This window comes from Mobula hypostoma, chromosome 4, assembly GCF_963921235.1.
Source record: "Mobula hypostoma chromosome 4, sMobHyp1.1, whole genome shotgun sequence".
Classification (NCBI taxonomy): domain Eukaryota; kingdom Metazoa; phylum Chordata; class Chondrichthyes; order Myliobatiformes; family Myliobatidae; genus Mobula; species Mobula hypostoma.
The window spans coordinates 186882470-186908500 of NC_086100.1; positions in this window are offsets into that span (position 1 = coordinate 186882470).

Below are 26031 nucleotides of genomic sequence, written 5' to 3' on the forward strand. Positions count from 1 at the left end.
CTCATCCTGAGAGCAGGTGAAACAGAGACGAGGAATTGAGAGAAGGGTATGGCGTTTTTACAAGTAATACAAAAATATGAGGCATGAAGGAATTTGGGAGTCCTTGAGCAGGATTACCTAAAGTTTAATTTGCAGGTTGAGACTGTGGTGAGGAGGCCAAATGTCATGTTAACATTCATTTCAAGAGGACTAGAATATAAAAGAAAGGATTTAATGTTGAAACTTTATAAAGCACTGATGAGGCCTCGCTTGGAGAATTGTGTGCAGTTTTGGGCCCCTATCTTAGACAGGATGTATGGAAACTGGAGAAGCTTCAAAGGAAATTCACAAACATTATTCCAGGATTCAACAGCTTGTCATATGAAAAGCATTTGATGTCTCTGGACCTGTATTCACTGGAACTTAGAAGAATGAGAGGTGACCTCATTGAAACTTATCGAATGTTGAAAGGCCTTGATAGAGTGGACGTGGAAAGGATGTTTCCTGTGGTGGGAGTGTCTAAGGCCAGATGACACAGACTCAAAATAGAGGGGTGTCCTTTTAGAATGGAGGTGAAGAGGAATTTCTTTAGCCAGAGAGTGGTGAATCTGTGGAATTTGTTGCCACAGGCAGCTGTGGAGGCCAAGTATATTTAAGGTTGAGATTAATAGATTCTTGATTAGTCAGGGCTTGGAGTGATACGGGGCGGGGGGGGAAAGGCAGAAGAAAGGAAAAAATGAATCAGCCATGATGAAATAGCAGAGCAGACTTGATGGGCCAAATGGCCTAATTCTATTCTGCTCCTATTTCTTATGGTCTTAAGATGCCCATTTCCCTCCACAGATGTTGCCTGACTCACTGAGTTCCTCCAGCATTCTTTCCTCCCAATTTCAGCTTCTGGAGTCTCTTGGATCTCCAGGGAATTATGGTCAACATAGCAGCTGGGCTTAAGTGACTGACACTTCACTTCTCAGACCTTGTTGCCACACCGTCTGATGAAAGGCAAGAGTTAGACCTGTAGAATTTTTCGCACATTTTTGCAGAGCTTCTGTCGAAAGCTTTGCACAAAATCAGCTGCAATCCAAAAGGCAAGTGTTGTCCTTCTGCGGTTCAGTGTGACTAGAATTCAAGGCCATAGGTTGAGGGTGAAAGATGCAATGTTTAAATGGACTCTGAGGAGGAACCTTCTTCTGTCAGAGGGTCGTGAGAGTGTGGATCGAGTACCCAGCGGAAGTGGTGGGTGCAGGTTCAATTTCAACACTTAAAAAAGTTTGGATAGGTACATGGATGGTCGGGGTATGGAGGGCTGTTATCCAGGCAGGTCAACGGGAGTATGAAGAATGATAGCTGGGCATGGACTAGATGGGCTGAAGAGCATGTTTCTAGTGCTCTACGACTCCATGACTCTTTCTTCTCCTGACTGGTGCTAACCTGGCATGGTTAACTCATCGGATTTTTGTCTCATTTTTTCAATGGAATAGAAATGAGACTGTTCTGTCAGTGAATGATTATCTAAATCACCAACTCAACTAATCAGGAGCAATGCTGAAAATTGACCCCACAATGATCCTTGGTATAGATCAATAAAACAGGCTGAAAACGTAACCATACTGGGCCGAAGGCCCTGTTCCTGAGCTGTGCTGTAATAGAGTCATAGAACACTACAGCACACAAACAGGCTCTTTGGCCGATCTGGTCCTTACTGATCTATTAATCTGCCTCATCCCATCGACATGCACCCAGACCTGTAGCCCTCTATACTGCTATTCAGATTTCTCATAAATGTTGAAAAGGAACTCGCATTCTCCACTTCCGCAGCTGGCTCATTCCACACTCTCACCACCTTCTGACTGAGTACTTCACTTTTCATCTATGACGTTCCCTCTCATGTTCCCCTTAAACACTCAACTTTCACCCTTAATCCATGACCTCTAGTTCTAGTCTCACCCTACCGCAGTGGAAAAAGGCCTGCTTGCATTTACCCCTCATAATTTTGTATACCTCAATCAAATCTCTCTTCATTCTCCTACACTCCAGGGAATAAAGTCCAAACCTCTTCAACCTTTCCCTATAACTCAAATCCTCAAGCCTCAGCAAAATCCTTGTAAATTTTTTCCGCACTCTTTCAATCTTATTAATATCCTCTCTGTAGGTAGGTAACCAGAACTGCACACAGTACTCTAAATTATGCGCACCAATGTCTTATACAACTTCAATATAACATCTCAGTAGCATAGACACAAGAGGTACTGCAGATGCTGGAATTACAGAGTAAGACACACCTGCTGGAGGAGCTCAGCAGGTCAAGCAACATCTACAGATGGGACTAAACAGTCGACCTATCGGGTTGAAACCCTCCAACAGGACTCCTGGTGAAGGGTCTTGGCCTGAGATGTTGGCTGTTTATTCCCATCTATAGATGCTGCCCGACCTGCTGAGCTCCTCCAGCATATTGTGTGTATAACATCTTAGTTCTTTTTCCTGCGATTTAGCAGGGAAACATGGAAAGAAAAATCTGTAACAGAATAATAAAGAATTTCTAAGAGAAAGATGTTTTGGGAACACATTAGGTACCTTCATACAAGAGGAGCAAGACGTTCAAAACAGGAGCTCCTCAGATGATGACAGGGAGTTAAAGAGTAGGATGAAGCAATTAAAATTGGGTAATGAAGTTTGTCACCTGAATTCTTCATGCAAGAACCAGGCTGAATCTAGTTGAGAAGGGAAGTGAAGAGGAAAATATGACTGACAAGGAAAGAATATGACATTAGACTGAAGTTAAAATTGAGGGAACTCAAAAATAACTCGTATGGAGCGAAAGATATATGAGACCAAATAGAGACAAAGAATGCAAGCACAGAGGCATATGTGGAAGCTCAGAAGACTTAGAGTATGGTTACTCTAATAGTAATCATTATACCAGACCCCTTTGAGAGAAAAGCTGTGAAGGGTGTCACAGTATTGTAGCGGTGAGCACGATGCTATTACAGCTCAGGGTGTCGGAGTTCGGAGTTCGGAGTTCAATTCCAGCGCCGTCTGTAGGGAGTTAGTACGTGCTCCCTGTGGAAAGTGTGTGCTTCCTTCAGGTGCTCCGGTTTCCTCCCGCAGTACGAAGACAAACCAGTTAGTAGGTCAACCATTCATTGTAAATTGTTCCATTGCTAGTCTAGGGTTAAGTCAGGGGATGTTGGCCAGTACAACTTGAAGGGCTGGAAAGGCTTATTCTGTGCTGTATCTCTTAACAAAAAAATGTCAGGTCAGCAGAAAAGGTCACTGACTGCAGTCTACCGTCACTGTCGGACTTATAGGTGTCCAGGACATAGAAGTGGGCAGGGGAAAGTCATTGTGAACACTACCCACCCTGCAAACTGTGTTTTCCAAAAGCTTCCGTCTGGAAAGAGCTGGAAAGAGCTATCGGGCTATTGAAACAAAACCTTCATGCCATCTTAAAAGCTTCTTTCCTGGACAGTTAATCTGATCAATCTTTCAGGTTATCCCCTCCACCCCCTCTATCTGTTAGCCCCATCACTGCACTGTAAACATTTTAAGACCATAAGACAAAGGAGCAGAATTAGGCTATTCGGCCCATTAAGTCTGCTCTCCTATTCCATCATGGCTGATTTATTATCCCTTTCAACCCCATTCTTCTACCTTCTCTCCATAGCCTTTGACACCTTTACTAATCAAGAACCTATCAACCTCCACTTTAAAAATACCTAGTGGCCTCCACAGCAGTCTCTGGCAATGAATTCCACAAATTCATCACCCTCTGGCTGAAGAAATTCCTCCTGATCCTTGTTCTAAAGCATGGGTTTCCAAGCTGTTTTATGCCATGGACCAATGCCATTAAGCAAGGGGTTCATGGACCCCAGGCTGGGCAACTCTAATCTAAAGGGACATCCTTCTCTTCCGAGGCAATGCCCTCTGGTCCTAGTCTCTCCCATTATAGGATAAGTTTCAATGAGATCACCCTCATTCTTCAGAACTCATTCTATTTAGATAACAAATACATACTGGTATTTATGTATCTATGCACATGTTATTCCATCTGCATATGCTAGTCTCTATCTTTATATTTTATGTAATTCTTTACATATTTTTATAAACGTTGAAGATTGTTGATTTTTGATGCATGTCATGCTCCAATCAATACATCACAGCAAATTCCAAACACATGTATAATGTGAATAAAGATCATCCTTGATCCTCCTGACGAAGAGTCTCGGCCTGAAACGTCGACTGCACCTCTTCCTATAGATGCTGCCTGGCCTGCTGCGTTCACCAGCAACTTTGATGTGTGTTCCTTGATCCTCCTCTCATTCTCCTCTCACCTTAAAGACAGTCAAATTGAAGCGAGTAGAAATCAAGAAGTGAACTATTCCTGGAGTGAAGCCAAGCATAAAAGATAAAGTTACCTCTCTGAGTTAATTAGTGCACCAAGTTGGCACGGTTGTGACTAAACTTCACAAGCACAGGAAGCAACAGGGCGAAAGTCAGAGCACATGCGGCTGGAAGGAAGCCAAGTTAATAACAATAGCACAGAAGAGGAAAAGCATTTAACGCTGTGTTCATCAACCCTTTCAAAGCAAGCTTGATGAATATCTAGTTAAGAAGGGAATTGAAGATTAAAGGAGTAAGTACAAAGATAATCAAATACCCCATGGAGCACAAAAGCCTCTGTGCTGTAGGGACCATGGAATTATTGTCTGTGCTCGGGAATCAGCCAGGTTGAATATCACAACAGTGTGCAGGAAACAATAAAAGTATATTGAGAATTTTTTTTCAGGATTAAGTTCGGAGTCAGGCAAAAAAAAAAAGCAGCAATCCTCAGCAGGAGCTCATTTTGTGATATTATAAAGTGGATGTTGTCTCCAGCAAGGACTTGATAGGGATCAAGGACTCAGTAGGGATGAGTTTCCTTATATTCCAATCCTCCTCATACTCTTTTCAAATTGCATAACCTTATGGCACGAAATGCACCATTGATCCATTCTGTCCTGGACGAAAATGCCCCCGCTGTCCCTTGTACAACTGTATACTGTCCTTCATTGAACGATTTTTCCACTAAACATGCAGCAATCTCCGACTCATCCCAAGGAACACACACAAGATGCTGGAGGAACTCAGTAGGTCAGGCAGCATCTACGGAAAGGGCTAAACAGTCAATATTTCGGGCTGAAACCCTTCATCAAAAGGTTGCAGATGCTGGACCCTTAGTCCTGATGAAGGGACTCAGCCTGAAACAGCAATTGGTTATTCCTCACCATGGATGCTGCCTGACCTGTGGAATTCCTCCAGCATTTTGTATCTGTTACTCTGGAGTTCCAGAATCTGCAGAGTCACTTAGGTTTATTAGCTCCAAATTATCCCTTCTCCTTTCTCCAGTACTTTTCAACTTACAGCAATTTCTCCTCCTTTCTATATGACCGTACAATATAGGAGCAGAATTAGGCCATTGAGCCCATCTTGTCTGTGTTGCCATTCACTCATTACTCATTCATTTTCAACCCCATTTTCCTGCCTTCTGTGGATGAAGTCCAAGATGATAATAATAATACACACCATAAATATTTAATGCTGTGTTCATCAACACTTAGAGAGTGTGGAAAGGATATTTACCAGTATGCTGCCTGCATTAGAGAGCGTATCTTATGAGAATAGGTTGAGCGAGCTAGGGCTTTTCTCTTTGGAGTGAAGGAGGATGAGAGGTAACTTGATAGAGGTGTACAAGATGATACACCTCTTTTCCAGGACAAAAATGACTAATAGAAAGGGCATAATTTTAACGTGATTCAGGGTAGGTATTGGGGGATGTCAAGGGACAGATGTTTATACAGAGAATGGTAGGTGCATGGTACGCGTTGCCAGAGGTGGTGGTACAGACAGATACATTAGTGATTCTTAGTGACTTTTAGATAGGCACATGCTTGGAAGGAAAATGGATGGTATGTGGGAGAGAAGCGTTAGATTGATCTTGGAGTAGGTTAAAAGGTTGGTACAACATCGTGGGCTGAAGGGCCTGTACTGTGCTGTTCTCTCTTCTATGTTCAATGTTTCATGTTCTATGTTCTATGCATCACTTAACCCTTTTACCAAACAAGAACCTATCAATTTTGCCTTAGATACTCTGTGACTTCATAGTGTCTGTGGCAATTAATTCCACAGATTCACCACCCTCTAGCTAAAGAAATTTCTCCTTAGTTCTGTTCTAAAAGGATGTCCTTCTATTACAAAGCCATACCCTCTGATTCCAGTCTCTCCCACCATTGGAAACATCTTCTCTACGTAAACTCAATGCCTTTCAATATTTTGTAGGTTTCAGTGAAATCCTCCCATGTTCTTCTAAACTCCAATGAGTACAGGCCCAGAGCCATCAAATGCTCCTCATATGTTAACCCTTTCATTCCCAGGATTATTTCTGTGAATCTCCTCTGGGTCCTCTCCAGTGGCCCCATATCCAAGCTTAATCAGGAGCAACTGGTGAAGAATGAGATACAAGGCCCACAGCCATCAAATGCTCCTCATATGTTAACCTTTCATAGGATCATTTCTGTGAATCTCCAACGGCCACACGTCCAAGCTTAATCAGAAACAACTGGGGAAGAATGAGATACAAGGCCCACAGCCATCAAATGCTCCTCATATGTTAACCCTTTCATTCCCAGGATTATTTCTGAGAATCTCCTCTGGGCCCTCTCCAATGGTAGCACATCCAATCTTAATCAGGAACAATTGGGGAAGAATGAGATACAAGTTTAAAACTTCCTCATTTCCACATTCATGGCTGGAAATTCTGAACTTGGGTCACTTATGGTGGAGAAAGGCTAAGATTTCACAGCAAAACCTGGCGAGTTGTTATTAATAATAAGGGTAGTTCAAGAGTGACATTGGAGGGACAGGTGAAAGCATGCTCGAAGGTTTGGTAGTATTGATGAGCAAACTAAACTACTGAAGGATGAAGCTGAATATCTCAGCTCCCGACTTACTGCTTCTTTCTCAATTCATCTCAATATCACATCGCCCTCTGTTCAGTGGTCCCAACTGACTCAGGAGGTTGAGTTGAAAGAGAAATTCAGATTTATGTTCTGCCAGCTAGGAACTCCTCCGGGGACGATGTCTAATTCACAGGAGCTCCAAGTCTGTACAGCCCTTGTTCTTCCCCTGCTGCCCCCGAGATCAACGCTGCTAAAAATAGCTATTGCAAGCTGGAGTTTCCAGGGGAAAGAGATGGAACAGCGATCAGTACAACTCAGTATGAGCCCTTCAACTCATGATGTTGTGCCAGCCTTTCAATCTAACCCTCCCCTCCCACACAGCCCATAGTCCTCCAGTTGTTTTATCGTCCATGTGCTGATCTACTGGAGGCCTTTGGCCAGGGAAGTCGGTCTGGTTTGTCGTTAGAGGACTGTGTACAGTATGTGTCTGGGTGTGAGGGAGGAACGGGGGCTTGTTTACCTATTACTGCTTTGTTACTTCTTGTGTTCTGTCAAGCATCGTGGCCATGCTGCGTTAGCTCAGGAATGCCTGGTGACACTTGCGGGTTGCCCCCGTCACATCTTTAGGCGTGTTGGTTCCTAACACAAACGATGCACTTCACTAACAACAGGAATTCTGCAGATGCTGGAAATTCAAGCAACATACATCAAAGTTGCTGGTGAACGCAACAGGTCCTGACGAAGGGTCTCGGCCTGAAACGTCGACTGCGCCTCTTCCTATAGATGCTGCTTGGCCTGCTGCGTTCACCAGCAACTTTGATGTACGATGCACTTCACTGTATGCTTTGATGTACCCATGATAAATAAACTTGAATCTTGAGTCTTTTAAATGTCTCTACTGAATCAGCCTCCACCAACACCCACGGCACTGCATTCTAGACACCAATGTTAAAAAAAAAATAGCCTACCTGTAACATCGCCCCTAAACGTCCCTCACTTACTTTAAAAAGATCCATTCTGGTCTAAACTATTGCCAGCCCTGGGAAAAAGGTGCTGGCTGTCCACTCTATCAAAGCCTTCTTTTATCATCTTATACACATCTATCATGTTGCCTGACTTCTTCCTTCACTCCTTCCTTCATTCCTTAGAGAAATCCCCACCTATGCACCTTCTCTAAAGCTTCCACATTCTTCCTATAATGAGCTGAACAGAACTGAACACAGTTCTCCAAGTAACCTCCGGTTCAAAACCATATGTTGAAATAGGAGGGCAAGTGAAGCAGGAGCAGCGACAGACACATTCAGATTGACACCCAATGTGGTGCAGCATCTGCTCTTACTTACCTACTGGCTGTTATGCCTGCTGGTATTTAGGGCAGCAATGAATGTCCTCCATTTCTGTCTGTCCTTGACTATTTGGTGGCGTTCAGGGCTTCAGGTATTATACCAGCAGTTCCTCTCCGCTTTCACTGCTGTCAGCCATGCAAGTCTCAAGTTAAGACTCAGGAGCACCATTGCACACAGACGTGGAAGGACTCTTCATTGCTGTTTCTGTAACAGTTTTGTTTGACTAGTCAGGGTTGTTAGCCCTGTGCTGAACCCCTAAACCTGGAGGGCCAGTGGACTACTCTTGGTCTGTCCTCCACCTCTTGATCCGCTTGCTGTGGAAGACACTACCAAGAGTCACAGCAAAAAGCCCTGACTCCAGCCAGCATAGCTCTCTTGGTCATTAAGGCATGCGAGCCTCCAATCTATGACAAGACTGTGGCCCTCTTGGGGGAACATCTTCTCTAGTCTAATGTTACTACACTACTAATGCCTCTCTGAATTGGGAAGGTACGATTTGGAGCACCGTAAGTTTGGCAGCAGTGTTTGTGGCTCTGTCATTTGGGGATAAACTGTTTCTCGAAGTTCAAAGTGAATTTATTATTGAAGTACTTACATATACTTCCCTGAAATTCATTGTCTTTCAAGCATTCACAGTAGAACAAAGAAATAGAATAGAATCAATGAAAACTACACACAGAGAACTACACACAAACAACCAATGTGAAAATGAAGACAAATTGCAAATACAAAATAAACAAATAATAATAATAATGTTAAATACATAAATGAGTAAATAAATAATTCTGAGAACATGAGTTGTCGAGTCCTTGAAAGTGAGCCCGTCAGTTGTGGAATCGTTTCGGAGTTGAAATGAATGAAGTTATCGAAGCTGGTTCAGGAGGCTGACGGTTGTCTGGTAATAACTGGTCCTAAACCTGGCAGTGTGGGACCTGAGGTCATCGTAGCTCCTTCCTGATGGCAGCGGTGAAAAATGAGCATGTCCTGGCTGGTGGAGGTCCTGGATGATGGATGCTCCTCTCTTGTGGCAGTGTTCCTTGTATCTCCCTAGTTATCCTGGTGCATTTTTCCTATTTTTCTACTTGGATCATGTAAAGGTTTACATGCCAACAATGGCGTATAAATATCTCCTGTCAACTCAAATCAGATTTTTTGTCATATGCACAAGGTAAAGATTCTACAGATGCTGGAAATCCAGAGCAACTCGCACAAAATGCTGGAGGTACTCAGCAGTGTATATGGAGGGGAATAAGCAGACAATGTTTTGCGCAAAGACACTTCCTCTAGTCTGGAATGGAGGAGACAGGAGCCAGAATAAGATGGTTAGGAGAAGGAAGGTGTAAGGAGAGAAGGGGTAACGTTTTCCAAGTTGATCAGAATCAGATGCAGGTTTATTATCACCGGCATGTGACATGAAATTTGCTAACTTAGCAGCAGCGGTTTAATGCAATACATAATATAGAAGAAACAAAGCAAAATTAAATACTACTAATAATAAATAAATACATAAATCAATTACAGTATACGTATATTGAATAGATTAAAACTCGTGCAAAAAACAGAAATACTATATATTAAAAGAGTGAGGTAGTATCTAAGGGTTCAATGTCCATTTAGGAATCGGATGGCAGCAGGGAAGAAGCTGTTCCTGAATTGCTGAGTGTGTGCCTTCAGGCTTCTGTACCTCCTACCTGATGGTAACAGTGAGAAAAGGGCATGCCCTGGGTGCTGGAGGTCCTTAATAATGGACATTGCCTTTCTGAGACACCGCTCCCTGAAGATGTCCTGGGTACTTTGTAGACTAGTATCCAAGATGGAGCTGACTAAATTTACAACCCTCTGCAGCTTCTTTCAGTCCTGTGCAGTAGCCCCCCTCCCTCATACCAGACAGTGACGCAGCCTGCCAGAATCCTCTCCATGGTACATCTATAGAAGTTTTTGAGCATATTTGCTAACATACTAAATCTCTTCAAACTCCTAATGAAGTATAGTCACTGTCTTGATATTTGTGCCATCAGGTTGGAAGCAAAATTATACATAAATTATACAAGACAATGGCAGAAAAGTATCTGTGCTAAACAAGATATCAGTGCAAAAGTAACACTATCAATGACAAGTCCATGATAGTGCACAAGATGATCCCTCATGTTATATTGTTGTGGTAGGGTTAGGGTTGTACAGATTAGACCATAAAACATAGGAGAAGAATTAGAAAATTCAGCCTATTGAGGATTCTCTGTCATCCTACGTAATGCAGGTTGGTTCAACAGTCTGATGGTTGGTGGAAAATAGCCATTCCTGAACCTGGTAGTGTGGGGCTTCAGGCTTCTGTACCACCTGACAAATAATGGGAGTGAGAAGAGGCTGTCCCCCAAAAGTGCAGCCCTACTTTCTCCAAGGATGGAAATGTCCATTCAGCATCTATCTTTTCAAGTGTTATATTCTTCACTAAAAAGCTTGTTCCCAAGTTATCAACTGTAAGGAGTACAAGCCCAAGTTGTTTCTCCTTTTCTCAAAAAGTATTCTCTTCTTCCAAACTGCCTCCAATACATGTATCTTAGGCCATAAATCATAGGAGCAGAATAATGCCATTTGGCCCATCAAGTCTGCTCCACCATTCGATCATGGCTAATTTATTTTCCCTCTCAACCCTGTTCAATGAGATCCCCCTTCCTCCCTCCTCATTCTTCTAAGCTTGAGCAAGTACAAGCCCAGCGCCATCAAATGCTCTTTAGATTCATTAACCCTTTCATTCCTGGGATCTTCTCCAAACCACATAGAGTACTCCAGGAAGTTCTACTGTCACCACTGGATCAAGATCCTGGAGTTCCTTAATAGTATTCCAGAAGATTATAGCTGCAATTGTACAAGTAAAAAGACCTCTGCCACTTGTTTTCATGACTTAAAATGAAGAAACCAAGTAGTTAGTATTACGTACCCCGTAACTGGGTTGCCAAACCAGCAGAAATGGACCACTTAGTTGGAGTCTGGATTACTGGAACTAAGAAAGTTTTATTAAAGAAATAAGCAACACAGTACTCTAATCAAAAGGATATAAATGCAACAGTTTAGCAATGATAAAACACACATGTACACAGAATTAGGATGATAGAATCAATTAAGCTCTATTGCAGTCTAGGGGTAAATGATCAGTTTCAAGTGATGCAAAGTTCAGTTCAATTTAATTCAGTTCAGTTCGCAGTAATCGCTGTTGTGCCATTGGGGCGGGGAGAAGAGAGAGAGAGAACGAATGAATATGCAAATCGGATTCCAAACAGACCTTCGATATTCCTCGCAGTTAGCTTTTGGGCGAGCCCTTTGTAATGTCTTCTGAGGTCACCGACTGTGACCCCTCCGTTCCAGATACGATCGTTCTTCTGCGGTGAACCCAGCACCCAGGCAAGGGCGGACACACGCACCAGGTTCCCGCCGACCCGTACCTTTCTACCCTGTGCGTCTATGGCTGGTTCCCGCGACCAGACCTCCAAAACTCCCACCAACTTGTGGGGGGGGGGGCACACAGCTTTCAGGGTCTCGTTACCTCATGGAGTCATGGAGTCTGTTGCCTTAACGAACCTGTCCCTTTTTATCCCCCTGCTGGGGTATCGCCTGTCCATCAAACTTCAAACAGTTCAGGGTTCAAAGCCATCGGTCTCTGACAATACTCGGAACCATGTCTCCCTTGTCCTAATCCCTAATGTCCCTAATGTCTCCCTAATCTCTCTTGTCTCTCTCTTATTAGCACCTTGCATGTTCCCCCATTGTCCTCTTATCGGCATCAATCTTCTGATAACTGGTTCTTTTGTCACATTAGCAACATAAGAGACCACACATATTGGAATCTGAAGCTAACAAACAAACTACTGAAGGAACTCAATGGGTTGAGTAAACTCAGTTTGGGGGTGGAATTGTCATATTATCAAGGATCAGCTTTATTCACCTTATTCACTTACAGGTATTAGGTATTTGCTGTGGTCTGTTAGAATGACATGCTGCAAAATACAGCAACATTCAGCAATTATGAGGAATTATATAAAAATAAAGTTAGAAATACAGATATGGAATATTGTAAATTGTGCATAAATCCATAAATATCAGCAGGTATTTGCAGTGTAAACCGCATTTATTGCAAGGAAGGCCATTTCTGAATAATAGTGCACAAGACCATGAGACTTAAGAGCAGAATTAAATCATTCAGTCCATGAAGGTTGCTCCATCGTTCAATCATGGATGATTTATTATCCCTCTCAAAGCTATTCTCCTGCCTTCTCCCCATAACCTTTGATGCCCTGACTAACCAAGAATTAATCAACTTCTGCTTCAAATATACCTAATGACTTGGCCTCTGCAGTCATCTGTGGCAATGAATTCCATAGATTCACCTCCCTCTGGCTAAAGGAATTCCTCATCATCTCAGTTATAAAGGGACATCCTTCTATCCTGAGGCTGTTCCTCATTTCTCCGCAATTGAAAACATCCTCTCCATGCCCACTCCATCGAGGCCTTTCAACATTAGGTTGGTTTTGGTCTCCTCACTTACTATCCTTAAAGTTAAGTTCATTGGGTTAACTTTTGAGAAGAGGAATTGCCCAATTAAGAGCAGGCTGTGCTATGCACCAAATGCTCATATGACCACTCACCACCTGCTCCCATGGTTTCACATGACTCTGATCAAGAGGGGATAAGCAGATACATCTTGCCCAGGGGTAGCCAGCAGACAAATTAAGGGAATGATACCCCTACACCTCCTTTGGTAGAGATGTATCTGCACCCCACCACCCAAAATCTAATATAATAACTAGTAACATAACAATTCATAGTATAATAAACATAATAATAATACAATAATTAATTCAAATAGTAGAACTATTTTCTAAAGATATAAATGTGAGCTTTGGACTAGATAAGTGTAGAATGTTAAACATAAAGAAAGGTGCAATTGAGCTAATAGAATACAAGATAGAGCAGCAGGATACAATACAATCGATGAATGAATGTGAAATATATAACTATCTGGGATAGCAACAAGCAAAGAAAATCAAATATAGTGAGATAAAGGAAAAACTTTTGACAGAATTTACTTCAAGGGTTTAGAACATCTGCCAAACAGAGCTCAACAGTAAAAATATAACAAAGGCAATAAGCACTTTCACTATATCGATATTGACATATTCTTTTGGCATAATATCTTGGTCGAATCCAATGTGGAAAATTTACAAAGAAAAGTAAGAACTGGAATGATAAATTTTAGAAAACACTACGTATCCTCGGACACGCTTAGATTAACACTGCCTAGGGCAGAAGGAGGAAGACGAATAACAAATATAAAAATTTGCATAACAGTCAGATAAGACATCTGAGGATGTACTTTCACCAATGAAGACAGGATTCAGCACTCCACACAAGCGCATGCAGTTCTAATAAGAAGTACACACCACTAAACTTAAATGAAAGCACAACCCAGAAAAATGAAGAAATTATCACTGCAGAAGAAAAGGTTAACCAATGGTAGAGTATGAACCTCCATGGAAGCCCTCCTCATGATCTGAGCAGACTAAATGTTGACATGAAAGCATCAAACACTTGGCTCAGAGGTGGATATCTCTTCCAGAAACAGAGAGGTTTCATTGTGGCAATACAGAAACAGGTGGTTAACACAAAAAAAAATCAAAATACATAATAAAAGACCAACAAATTTAAGACCATAAATGCAACAAAATGCCATGAGAAACAAGAAACAATCCAACACATTACAGGATCCCGCAGCAGTTTAACTCAATCTGATTACTTATGCAGGCACAATCAAATGGCAAGCATCAATCACCAAAATTTTGCTTTAAAATACAAACATATAAAAGACATCATACCTTACTAAAAATACAAGCCTGATTCACTTTAGAGCCAGAGTCTTACAAATAATATTACAACTGATCCATTATTACAGATAGGACAATCCATAATAAACATCCAGATGTAATATTGCAGGATAAACAAACGAGAACAACTTACTTAATAGATACAGCCATTCCAAACACACATAACTTACAGAAATCAAATGAAAAACCCCAGAAATATGCTGAATTAAAAATTGAAAGAACAGTGTACACATTGTCCCAATAGTAATATCTACAAATGGTATTATCTCAAAGTCACTACACAACAGCATTAAGCAATTAGTTTCACAAGCAATATTTATGTAAATCTCTAGAAAGCCACAATACTAAACACCCTAGAATAATTTGAAAGTTCCTAACTAATGAGAAGTGCATGTGCTTGGCTTTGCCCTTTTCTCAGGTTTTACCAGCTTGAGCTGAGAGAAAATAAGTAATAATAATAATAATAATAATAATCAGGGGTTGATAGATTCTTGATAATTCAGGGTGTGACGGAATACAGGGAGAAGGCAGGTGATTGAGGCTGAGAGGGAAAATGGATCAGCCATGATAAAATGGTGGAGCAGACTCGATGGGCCAAATGGCCTCATTCTGTTCCTGTTGTTTACTTGTTTGTTTAACGATTTATTATTTTGCACTTACAGTTTGTCTTGTACATTGGTTGCTTTCCAGTCTTTGTGTGTAGTTTTTCATTGATTCCATTGTATTTTTTGTATCTACTGGGAATGGTCACAAGAAAGTGAATCTCAGGGTAGCATACGGTAACGTATAAGTAATTTGATAATAAATAATAAATTTCATTTGAACTTTGGAGATTATGCAAAATGAATCCCTGTCACTAACGCTGGAAATAAACTGGTGGACAACCAAAATCATGCCGTAGACCAGCAGACAGACATCCTGAATGCAGTATAAACAGTGGATAACATCTCATTCCTTTATTTTGACTATAAGCAGAGAGACAGAAATTAAAAGATAATTTTAATTGCCTATGAGTGTATGAAGCAGTTCAATACCAGGGACTGCGGCATTACCATGGCAACAGAGATTTGTGTATGTCTGTCCTCTTCATATTGCCGTAGGTCTGTGACGTGTGCTCGGTGAACCTGGACACAGTTGGAAGTGGCATTTGCAACAAGTGCTTTACCCCCAGTCAGAAAATGCTTCACCAACTTTTAGGTCCACTTTCAAACCATTGCACCCAGCAATGACCAGGGCTGAGAGATTCACATTCATCATATCACATGTCCAACAAGCCTACAACGATACAACCAATGCAGCCAAAGGACGTGCTGGGGACAGGCCACAAGTGTCACCATACATTCTGATCATGCCCACTATGATCAGCAGAACAACACAAGCAATAGCAGAATAGCAACAAAAACAGCCACAGCAAAACAAGCCCCTTTCCTCCCTCCCACCCACCCGCTCACACGTGCAGAGATTCCTCCAACACCCGGACAGGCCACCTCCAGGCCTCCAGCCTCCAGGAGACTCAGGGGAACTTGCAGGCATCGGGCCTCCGATTTCCCCTGTGGACTTGCAGGCTGTCGGCCATCGAGGCTCAACTTCCAAACTGCTTAACTTACAGTTATCCTTCAGGCTTCAATCTTTGGTATTGATCCCAGGATGCTCCAATGACAGGACCCTGAACTCCAAGCCTTGAACTGTGGACTCGTTGCTTTATGCACCCAGGGGGTTACCAACTTTTGTGCATCTGTCCAAATGACTTCAGGGTTAGCAACACAGGGAGACTCACTGACCGGGGGAGGTGGGGGGGGGAGGGGAGGGGAAATGCCATACTTTGACCTCGCCCGCCTTCATGCACTATGCTTGCCAGCCCAACATCCTTTGACACAAGGAAATGCTCAACTTTTTTGAAAAAAATGCAAATCTCCCAGTCTCTCCAGGAAACCTCTGGGCCAAGAAGCTCAAAGTTGAGGGATATTCAAGATGGCATTGAGAAACTCCAGGCTATGGGGAAAGCCAAGAATCGCTATGTAAATGGAAGAAGCAGTTCACCAGATCACAGTATTCGTAACCACACATCCCGAACATCACCAGTAGCCTGTCCTGATCCATCATATTGATGCCACGGGCAAGAAAGCTCACCAGCACCTCCACTTCCTCATGAGGCCAATGAAGTTGGCATATCCTGTTTGACCCTCACCAGTTTTTTTTCAATGCACTATAGAATGCATCCTATCTGGACGCAACACAGCTCGGTATGGCAGCTGCTCCGTCCTTGACCACAAGAAACTGCAGAGAGTTGTGGACACAACTCAGCACATCTCAGAAATCAGGCCTCCCATCCATGTTCTCCATCTACAGTTCTTATTGCTTTGGTAAAACAGCCAGCTAATGAAAGACCCCACCTGCCCCAGAAATGTCCTCTTCCCACCACTCCCACTGGGCAGAAGATACATAAGCCTGAAAGCACATGTCACCAAGCCTAAGGGCAGCTTCTATCCCATGTACTATAAGACGATTGAATGGTTACCTACTAAGGTTAAGTGGACTCCCAAATTCAATCCAGTTCGTTTTGGCTTTGCGCTGTTTTGTCTGCCTGCACTGTTCTTTCTCTGCAGCACTTTATTCTGCCCTTTGTTATAGTTTTACCTTGTACTCAATTCATTTTTGCAATAAATTCATCTGCATGAACGATATGCACGACAAGCTTTTCACTGCAACTTGGTACATTGGGCAATAATAAACGAATTTACTAATTTTTATTGGAGCACATTAGATATTTCTTCACAACTTAGTTATTTATTCATTGAACAACCACAGGATTGATTCGATTCTCATGTCCCCATTAACCCTGTCATCTTCCTGGACTGGCACATTGTGCCTCTCTTTTTCAACCCGCCTACTTCCTATTGTATAAGACCATATGACCCCATAAAACATAGGAGCAGAATTAACCATTTGGCCCATCGAGTCTGTTTTGCCGTTCAATCATGGTTGATCATTTTTGCACTCCTCAGCCCCACTCCCAGGCCTTCTCCCCGTAAACCTTTGATGCCATGTCCAATCAAAAACCTATCCAAGCTCTGCCTTAAATACACCCAACAACCTGGCATCCACAGTTGCCTGCAGTAATAAATTCCAGAAATTCATCACACTTTGGTTAAAGAAATTTCTCTGCATCTCTTTTTTAAATGCACACCCTTCTATCCTGAAGCTGTGCCCTCTTGCCCTAGACTCCCCCACCATGGGAAACATCCTTTCCACATCTGCTCTGTCTAGGTCTTTCAACATTCGAAAGGGTCAAACAGATCCCCCCTTCATCCTTCTGAATTCCAGCGAGTACAGACCCAGAGCTATCAAACATTCCTCATCTGATAACCCTTTCATTCCTGGAATCATCCTTGTGAACCTCCTCTGAACCCTTCCCAATGCCAGCATATCTTTTCTGAGATGAAGAGCCCAAAACTGTCATAACACTCAAGGCAAGGCCTCACCAGTGCCTTATAAAGCCTCAGCATCACATCCTTGCTCTTGTATTCTCAACCCCTTGCAAATATATTTGCCTTCCTCGCCACCGACTCGACCTGCAGTTTAACATAGAAACATAGAAAACCTACAGCTCAATACAGGCCTTTCGGTCCACAAAGCTGTGCCAAATATGTCCTTACCTGAGAAACTACCTAGGGTTACCCATAGCCCTCTATTTTTCCGAGCTCCATATACCTGTCCAGGAGTCTCTTAAAAGACTTTGTTTCTGCCTCCACCACCGTCACCGGCAGCCCATTCCATGCTCTCACCACTCTCTGCGTAAAAAACTTATCCCTGATATCTCCTCTGTACCTACTTCCAAGCACCTTAAAATTATGCCCTCTTGTGCTAGCCATTTAAGCCCTGGGAAAAAGCCTCTGACTATCCACATGACCAATGCCTCTCATCACCTTATACATCTCTATCAGGTCACCTCCCATCCTCAGTTGCTCCAAGGAAAAAAGGCCAGGTTCAGTCAACCTATTCTCATAAGGCATCCTCCCTAATCCAGGCAACATCCTTGTAAATCTCCTCTGCACCTCTTCCATGGCTTCCACCTTCAGGGTGTTCTGCACAAGGACTCCCAAGTCCCTTTGCATCTCAGGGTTTTTGCATTTTCTCCCCGTTTAGAAAATAGTCTGCACATTTATGTCTACTACCAAAGTGCATGACCGTGCATTTTCCAACCTTGTTTTTCATTTGCCATTCTCTTGGCCATTTCCTAATCTGTCTAAGTCTTTCTGCAGCCTTCCTGTTTCCTCAACACTACCTGCCCCTCCACCAGTCTGCATATCATCTGCAAACTTGGCAACAAAACCATCTATTCCATCATCTAAATCATTTATATCCAGCATAAAAATAAGCAGTCCCAACACCAACACTTGCAGACCACTAGTCCTTCGCAGCCAACCAGACAAGAATCTTTTTATTCCCACTTGCTGCCTCCCACCAATCAGCCAATGCTCTAACCATGTTGGAAACTTCTCTGTAATACCATGGGCTCTTAACTTGGTAAGCAGCCTCATGTGTGGTACCTTGTCAAAGGCCTTCTGAAAGTCCAAATATATAACATCCACTAAATCCCCTTTATCTATCCAACATCTCCTCAAAGAATTCTAACAGGTTTTTCAGGCAAGATTTTCCCTTACGTAAACCATATCTTGTCCTGTGTCACCTAGTACTCCACTACCTCATCCTTAACAATCGACTCCAACAGCTTCCCAACCACTGAGGTCAGCCTAACTGGTCTATAATTTCTTTTCTGATGCCTTCCTCCTTTCTTAAACAGTATAAGTGTTTTCCTTGTCAAAGGAGCCAGCATAGGTCAGCAGGTGTTTGTGTAAGAACTTTCTAGATGTGGAAAGTTATGTAGCTGAAAGGATGCAGTGGAATATTCATAAACACAAGAGATTCTGCAGATGCTGGAAATCCAGAGCAACACACAGAAAATGCTGGAGGAACCCAGCAGTCAGGCTGCATCTATGGAGAGGAATAAACAGTCGATGTTTCAGGCCGAGACCCTTCATCATGTATTGGGCGGGAGGTGGCTGATGGGATTAGTAGCTATTTGAGTTCAAAGGATTCAAAGTACACTTATCAAAGAATGTATCAATTATATAACTTTGAGATTCATCTGATTGCAGTCAGCCACAATGCAAGAAACCCAAACGAACTATTTTTTAAAAAACAACACCCAATGCGCAGAGAAAGAGAAAAAAAACACAAATCATGCAATGTATGAAAGCAAGCAATGGCATTCTGAACCAAACTGAGCCCGGAGCCCAGACCAGCCAGACAAGGCCCATAGCTTTTGTCGGAGTTCATCACGTCGAGGGGTAAATCACTGCAAAGCTCGCTGACACGAAGCATGTAGCAGCCGGAACATTCTCACAGCCTCAGTGCTGCGGAGAGAGGAGTAAACGTCGCAGAAGAGCGAGTGGAGTCGGCTCGACCCTCGCTTCCGGTCCCAACACCCTGCCTTTTCAGTCTATCTGGACAAGCATTTAAGTTGTCCGAACACTGAGCCATACCCCCACACTAGGACCCGGGCCCCGCTGCAATCACTTCTCTGTGGCTGTGCCCTCCCTCTCAGCCCAAGGCCGTTCTCAACCTTTCCAAATCGGTTTGGTGCTTAGACTAATCCAACCTCACTCCCGATTTAGGAGGATGGGCTCCGGAACTTCTCTCCAACTCGTTCACTTCAACCACAACGCTGACTCAGCCTCGCTCTGACCACTTCTCCTCGAACATGCCATGCTCTGACTTTGCATCGCACCTGCACGACTCACCCCTCAGGTCAGCCTTGCCCCTTCATTGTTTGCGGTGATAGTTTACCACAATTTACCACAGGAGAAGTGTTTTTAATAAAGTATCCAGTCGTATTTCTTGCCTTATTAACCACCAGTAGCACCATTTTAAACCGAAAGCTCTGAGGTGGTTTGCTCTTTCCATGTCTAGCCTTGAGGTTCTCAAGACCACCCTGTTACAACTCCTCCACTTTGACTGGCCATGCAGCATCAGAATTGGTGAAGGGGAAGGTAGATGGGTGGGGGAGGAGGGAAATGAAGTGAGAAGCTGGGAGGCGATAGGCGGAAAAAGTAAAGGTCTGAAGAAGAAGGAATCTGATTGGAGAGGAGAGTAGACCATGGGGAAAAAGGCACCAGAGGGAGGAGATAGGCAGCTGAGGGGAAGAGGAGTAAGAGAGGAGACAGAATGGGGTATGGAAAAAGAGAAAAGAGGGAGGGGGAGAAATTACTAGAAGTTAGAGAAATCAATGATCGTGCCATGAGATGGCTACCCAGGTGGAATATGAGGTGAGACTCCTCCAGCCTGTGGGATTTTCGGCCAAGTTGTATGATGGAAGCAAAAGTACTCAAACAAACTTATCTACTGGAACTATTTGATTGAGTTTCCATCCTGGTTCATGTCAAAAATTAAATGGTGAGGCTAAAAAAAGATAATCAAATGCATCTGTTCTGTTTATGGAATTTTGCTGTGTATGTATTGCCGTGTCTTCCTGACCTCCCACAGTGACAGCATTTCAGAAGTTTTGATTGATTGTGAAGGGCTTTAGGACATCTGGAACAGGATGCGAATGGCCCCATTTAAATGCAAGACTTTATCACACGTTCTCCAAGTCCCCTCTCTGCCTTGCTCTGTTTCGATTAGTTTCAGTCATTTTTGTTTTTGCTGATTGCAGCCCATACTTCGGCTTCCCAGCAATCACGATATCTCTCCTGTCCTGTGCACTGGAGTGATTGTGAATGTGCTCAGTTTTTGCAACCAGACACATTTGAAGGTCATCAATTTCCCTTCGCCCATCCATTCTCTCATCAAACAGTAAAGCATTTGCATATGTCCCCTGGGTACTACTGATAGTCAAGGACGTGACTGTCAAGCACTCTCTGCCCATCCCTTCTTCATACTAATACTTTCGTTCCCAGAACTATAGCCGATTCCTACTCAGTAGTAAGCAATATAGGCCCAGCTTTTATTACCAAGCAGGCAGGAATTCATGAGTTATTGATTTGTTCTTCAGAATCAGAATCAGGTTTAATATCACCAGCATATTTTGTGAAACTTGTTGTTATGCAGCAGCAGTACAATGCCATACATAACAAAAAAAACTGTAACACAGTAAGAAGTATATACAGTATATAAAGGTAAATTAAATAAGTGGTGCAAAAAAAATGTAGTGAGGTAATGTTCATGAGTTCAATGTCCATTCAGAAATCTGATGGCAGGGGGAAAGAAGCTGTTTCTGAAACATTGACCATGAGCCTTCAGGCTGCTGTACCTCCTCCCTAATGGCAACAATGAGAAAAAGACAAGTCCTGGATGAAGTGATCCTTAATGATGGATGCTGCCTTTTTGAGGCATCGCTCCTTGAAGATGTCCTGGATATTGGAAAGGTTAGTGTCCATGATGGATCTGACTGAATTTACAACCTCAGACAGTTTACTTTGATCCTGAGCAGTGCCCCGCACATACCAGACGCTGATGCGACCAGTTAGAATGTTCTCCACGGTACGTCAGTAGAAATTTGTAAGAATCTTTGGTGGCATACCACTTCAGCAGCAAGGGAGATGAGGCTGAGTACAGGGCTACGGTAGGAAACTTTGTCACATGGTGTGAGCAGAATTATCTGCAGCGTAATGTGAAAAAGACTAAGGAGCTGGTGGTAGACCTGAGGAGAGCTAAGGTACCGGCGACCACTGTTTCCATCCAGGGGGTCAGTGTGGACATGGTGGAGGATTACAAATACCTGGGGATACGAATTGACAATAAACTGGACTGGTCAAAGAACACTGAGGCTGTCTACAAGAAGGGTCAGAGCCGTCTCTATTTCCTGAGGAGACTGAGGTCCTCTAACATCTGCCGGATGATGCTGAGGATGTTCTACAAGTCTGTGGTGGCCAGTGCTATCATGTTTGCCGTTGTGTGCTGGGGCAGCAGGCTGAGGGTAGCAGACACCAACAGAATCAACAAACTTATTCGAAAGGCCAGTGATGTTGTGGGGATGGAACTGGACTCTCTCACGGCAGTGTCTGAAAAGAGGATGCGGTCTAAGTTGCATGCCATCTTGGTCAATGTCTCCCATCCACTACATAATGTACTGGGTGGGCACCTGAGTACATTCAGCCAGAGACTCATTCCTCCGAGATGCAACACGGAGTGTCATAGGAAGTCATTCCTGCCTGTGGCCATCAAACTTTACAACTCCTCCCTTGGAGGGTCAGACACCCTGTGTCGATAGGCTGGTCCTGGACGTTTCATAATTTATTGGCATAATTTACATATTACTATTTAACTATTTATGGTTCTATTACTATTTATTATTTATGGTGCAACTGTAACGAAAACCAATTTCCCCCTGGGATCAATAAAGTATGACTATGACTATCACTTCTCCTCAAACTCCTAATGAAATATAGCTGCTGTCGTGCCTTCTTTGTAACTGTATGAGTATGTTGGGCCCAGGAAATGTTGACTTGAAATTGCTTTTCCCATTAAAAAGAAAAAAAAATTGTATCCATCGCAATGATTTACTGCAAGTGAAATACTTTCTAAAATAACATCACTGTTGTAACGTAGTCACATCTGATAAGCATGTAAGAAATACGCTCAGTGGCCATTTTTTAAGAGATCCTAAATATCCGCAAATCTGAAACCCTGCCTCCTCCACCAATCTTCAGCCACAAATTCATTTGTCAAATAATTCTATCCTTTCCCTCACTGGTGCGTGGCAGTGGTGCAGTGATTACTGCTCTACAAGTCCTGCTTTTCAGCTTCCTACCTAGCTCCCGAAATTTTCTCTTCAAGGCTTCATCCTTTTTTCCTAGCTATGTCTTTGATACCCAGTGTACCATGATTTCTCACAGCTTATTAAAAATAATGAAGACACAATCTGAGACATCCCTGACCCTGGCACCTGAAAGGCAACGTGCCATCCAGGTGTCTCTTTAATGACCCCAGAATCTCTGGATCCCTATTTATTGAATCCCCTATTACCACTGCAATCTTCTTCTTCCCTTCCCCTCTGAGCTACATAGCCACATTCAATGCCAGGTGCAGCTTTCCCCTGGTAGATCATCGCTCCGTCCCTCCCCAACAGTATCCAAAGTGGCATACTTGTTATTGAGGGAGCAACCACAAGGGTATTCAGCATTATCTGCCTATTCCCTGTCCCTCTCCTGACAGTCACCCAGCTACATGCCTGCTGCAGCTTAGATATGACTGCCTCCATATAGCTCCTATCATCCCCTCAGCCTCCCGAATGATCCATGGGTTATCCAACTCCAGCGCCAGTTCCTTAACACAGAGCTGTGGTGAATGCACCTCTCACACGAGTATTGTCGGGGACACTAGAAGTCACTTCCCACGTCGTGGAAGAGGAACACACCACTGCCCTGGGTTCCACTCTCACTGCTCTACCTGTGCAATAACATAGAAAGAATGTGAAACTTATTAGAAAGTCACCATAGCCTCTTGAACTTGCCAGTCTTATAGACATCCCCTGAGGTTAGGCAGCTATTGACTGGATGTGTAGCTATGAATGCTTCGCTTATGAACCTGGACCAATTTATGAAATGGAATTGGAATTGGAATTGGTTTAGTGTTGTCACATGTATCGACATACAATGAAAAGCTTGTCTTGCATACTGTTCATACAGACCAAATCATTACACAGTGCAGTGAGGTAGAACAAGGTAAAACCAATAACACTGCAGAATTAAGCTGAACAGTCCTGGAGAAAGTGCAGTGCAGGTAAACAATAATCTACAAGATTTTAATGAGGAGAGGTCACGAGTCTAACTCATCGTACTAGCAAACCATTCAATAGTTTTTTAACAGCAGGGGAGAAGTTGTCTTTGAGCCTGGTGATACGTGCTTTCGGGCTTTTGTATTTTCTGCCCGATGGGGGAGGGGAGAATTTATTTTTTTATTTTGTTAAGAAATACAGTGCAGGACGGGCCCTTACAGTCCAGCAAGCTGCACTGCTCAGCAGCACACCTATTTAACCCTAGCCTAATGACAGGACAATTTATAATGGCCAATTAACCTACTTACTGCTACGTCTTTGGACTGAGGGGGGAAGACCAAAGCACCTGGAGGAAACCCGCCCGATCACGGAGACAACGTGCAAACTCCTTACAGCTGGTACCAGAATTGCTCCCTGAACTCTGGAGAAGACTGAGCTGTAACAGTATCGCGCTAACCTCAACACTACCGTGGCACCAAGAAGAGAGAATGTCTGGCGTGGGTTGGGACTTTGTTTAGCTGGCTGAGGGGAAGCTGGTTTCTGAGCTGTGTCTATAACTCACTGCAGTTTCCTGTGGTCATGGGCTGATCAATTGCCATACCAAGCCATTATATACTGTACAGAGCTGTGAAAAAGTCTTAGACACAAATATATAGCTAGGGTGCTCAAGACTTTTGCACAGCGCTGTATTTGTTTGTAAGCCTGCCGGGAGAAAAGGATGTTGGGAATGACGAGGGTAGAGCACTGCAGGAGGGGTGTGGGACAGGTGGCAGAGAAGAAGTGCAGGGCAGTGGCCCGATCGCAGACACACACAGCTCTGAGGCACCAGTCAAGGTCATTTGATTCCAAACAATTGGTTTATCGATTACAGAATGTCTCTTAGGTGCTTCCCACTCCCTTCCCCCCTTTCCCAACCCTGATTCCTCTCTCCCTGCCCCCTTCCCACTCTCAGTCCACAATAGAGACCCATATCAGAATCAGGTTTGTCATCACTCACATATGTCAAGACGTTTGCGCAGTAACGTACCCATATAGAATGCTGTATATGCTGCATCAATGAGTCAACAGTCGTGCACTCTCTCAAAAGAAAGTTTTTATTGGATCATTGGATAAATTACCACAGGTGAATGCTGTGCTTCCCTGGCAGTGATGAAAACTGCCCAGGGGATGGATCCTGGAGGACCAGGTCTCTTCCCCAGCTCCTGGACCTTATTCTTGTCACTCTCTAACAAAAACAATGGAGTACAATACAAGAGATAGGAAGGCTAATGCAAAATGCAATAGACCTCCTGTATATCAGTGAGACCGGCATAGATTGGGAGACCGCTTTGACAAGAACCTACACTTCATCAGCCAGAAGAAATGGGATCTTTTTATTTATTCCATAATCTTCTGTTCTCTTCTATCAGACTCCCCCTTCTCCAGCCCAGTATCTCTTTCACCAGTCAACTTCCAGCTCTTTACTTAATCCCTCCCCTTACTGGTTTCACCTTTCACCTCATGTTTCTCTTTCCCCTCACCCCACCTTTTAAATCTACGCATCTTTTCTTCTCCAGTCCTGCCGAAGGGTCTCGGCCTGAAATGTCTACTGTACTTTTTTCCATAGATGCAGCCTGGCTGCTGAGTTCCTCCAGCATTTTGTGTGTGTTGTCCTCCTTGAGGGGAATTCTTGTTGCTTACATGCATCTGTTAATGTTACACCATTCATGCCAGTTAGATGTGGAGCCAAATACTACTCGCTGAAGGAACTCAGTGGATCAATCAGCATCTGTTGGAGGGTGGAGGGAAGTTAAAGAATCCAGGGAACCATCCAGGGACCAAAAGTGCCCTTCCAAGTGAGGTAAAGACTCACATGCATCTCCTCCAAACTCATCTATTTCATCCAATACTCCCAATATGGCCTCTTCGACATCAGAGAGACTAAGGATAGACTAGAAAACCAATGTGTAGAGCAGATGTGCAGAGGGCACCCCAAGTTCCCAGTGCTTGCCATGTAGAGTTGCTTTCCCGTTCCACATCAACCCGTTTATCCTTGCCCTCCTCCACTGCCTAGGTGAGGCCCAACACAGACTAGAAGAAAACCCCCTCATATTGACCCTGCGTAGTCTACAACATGA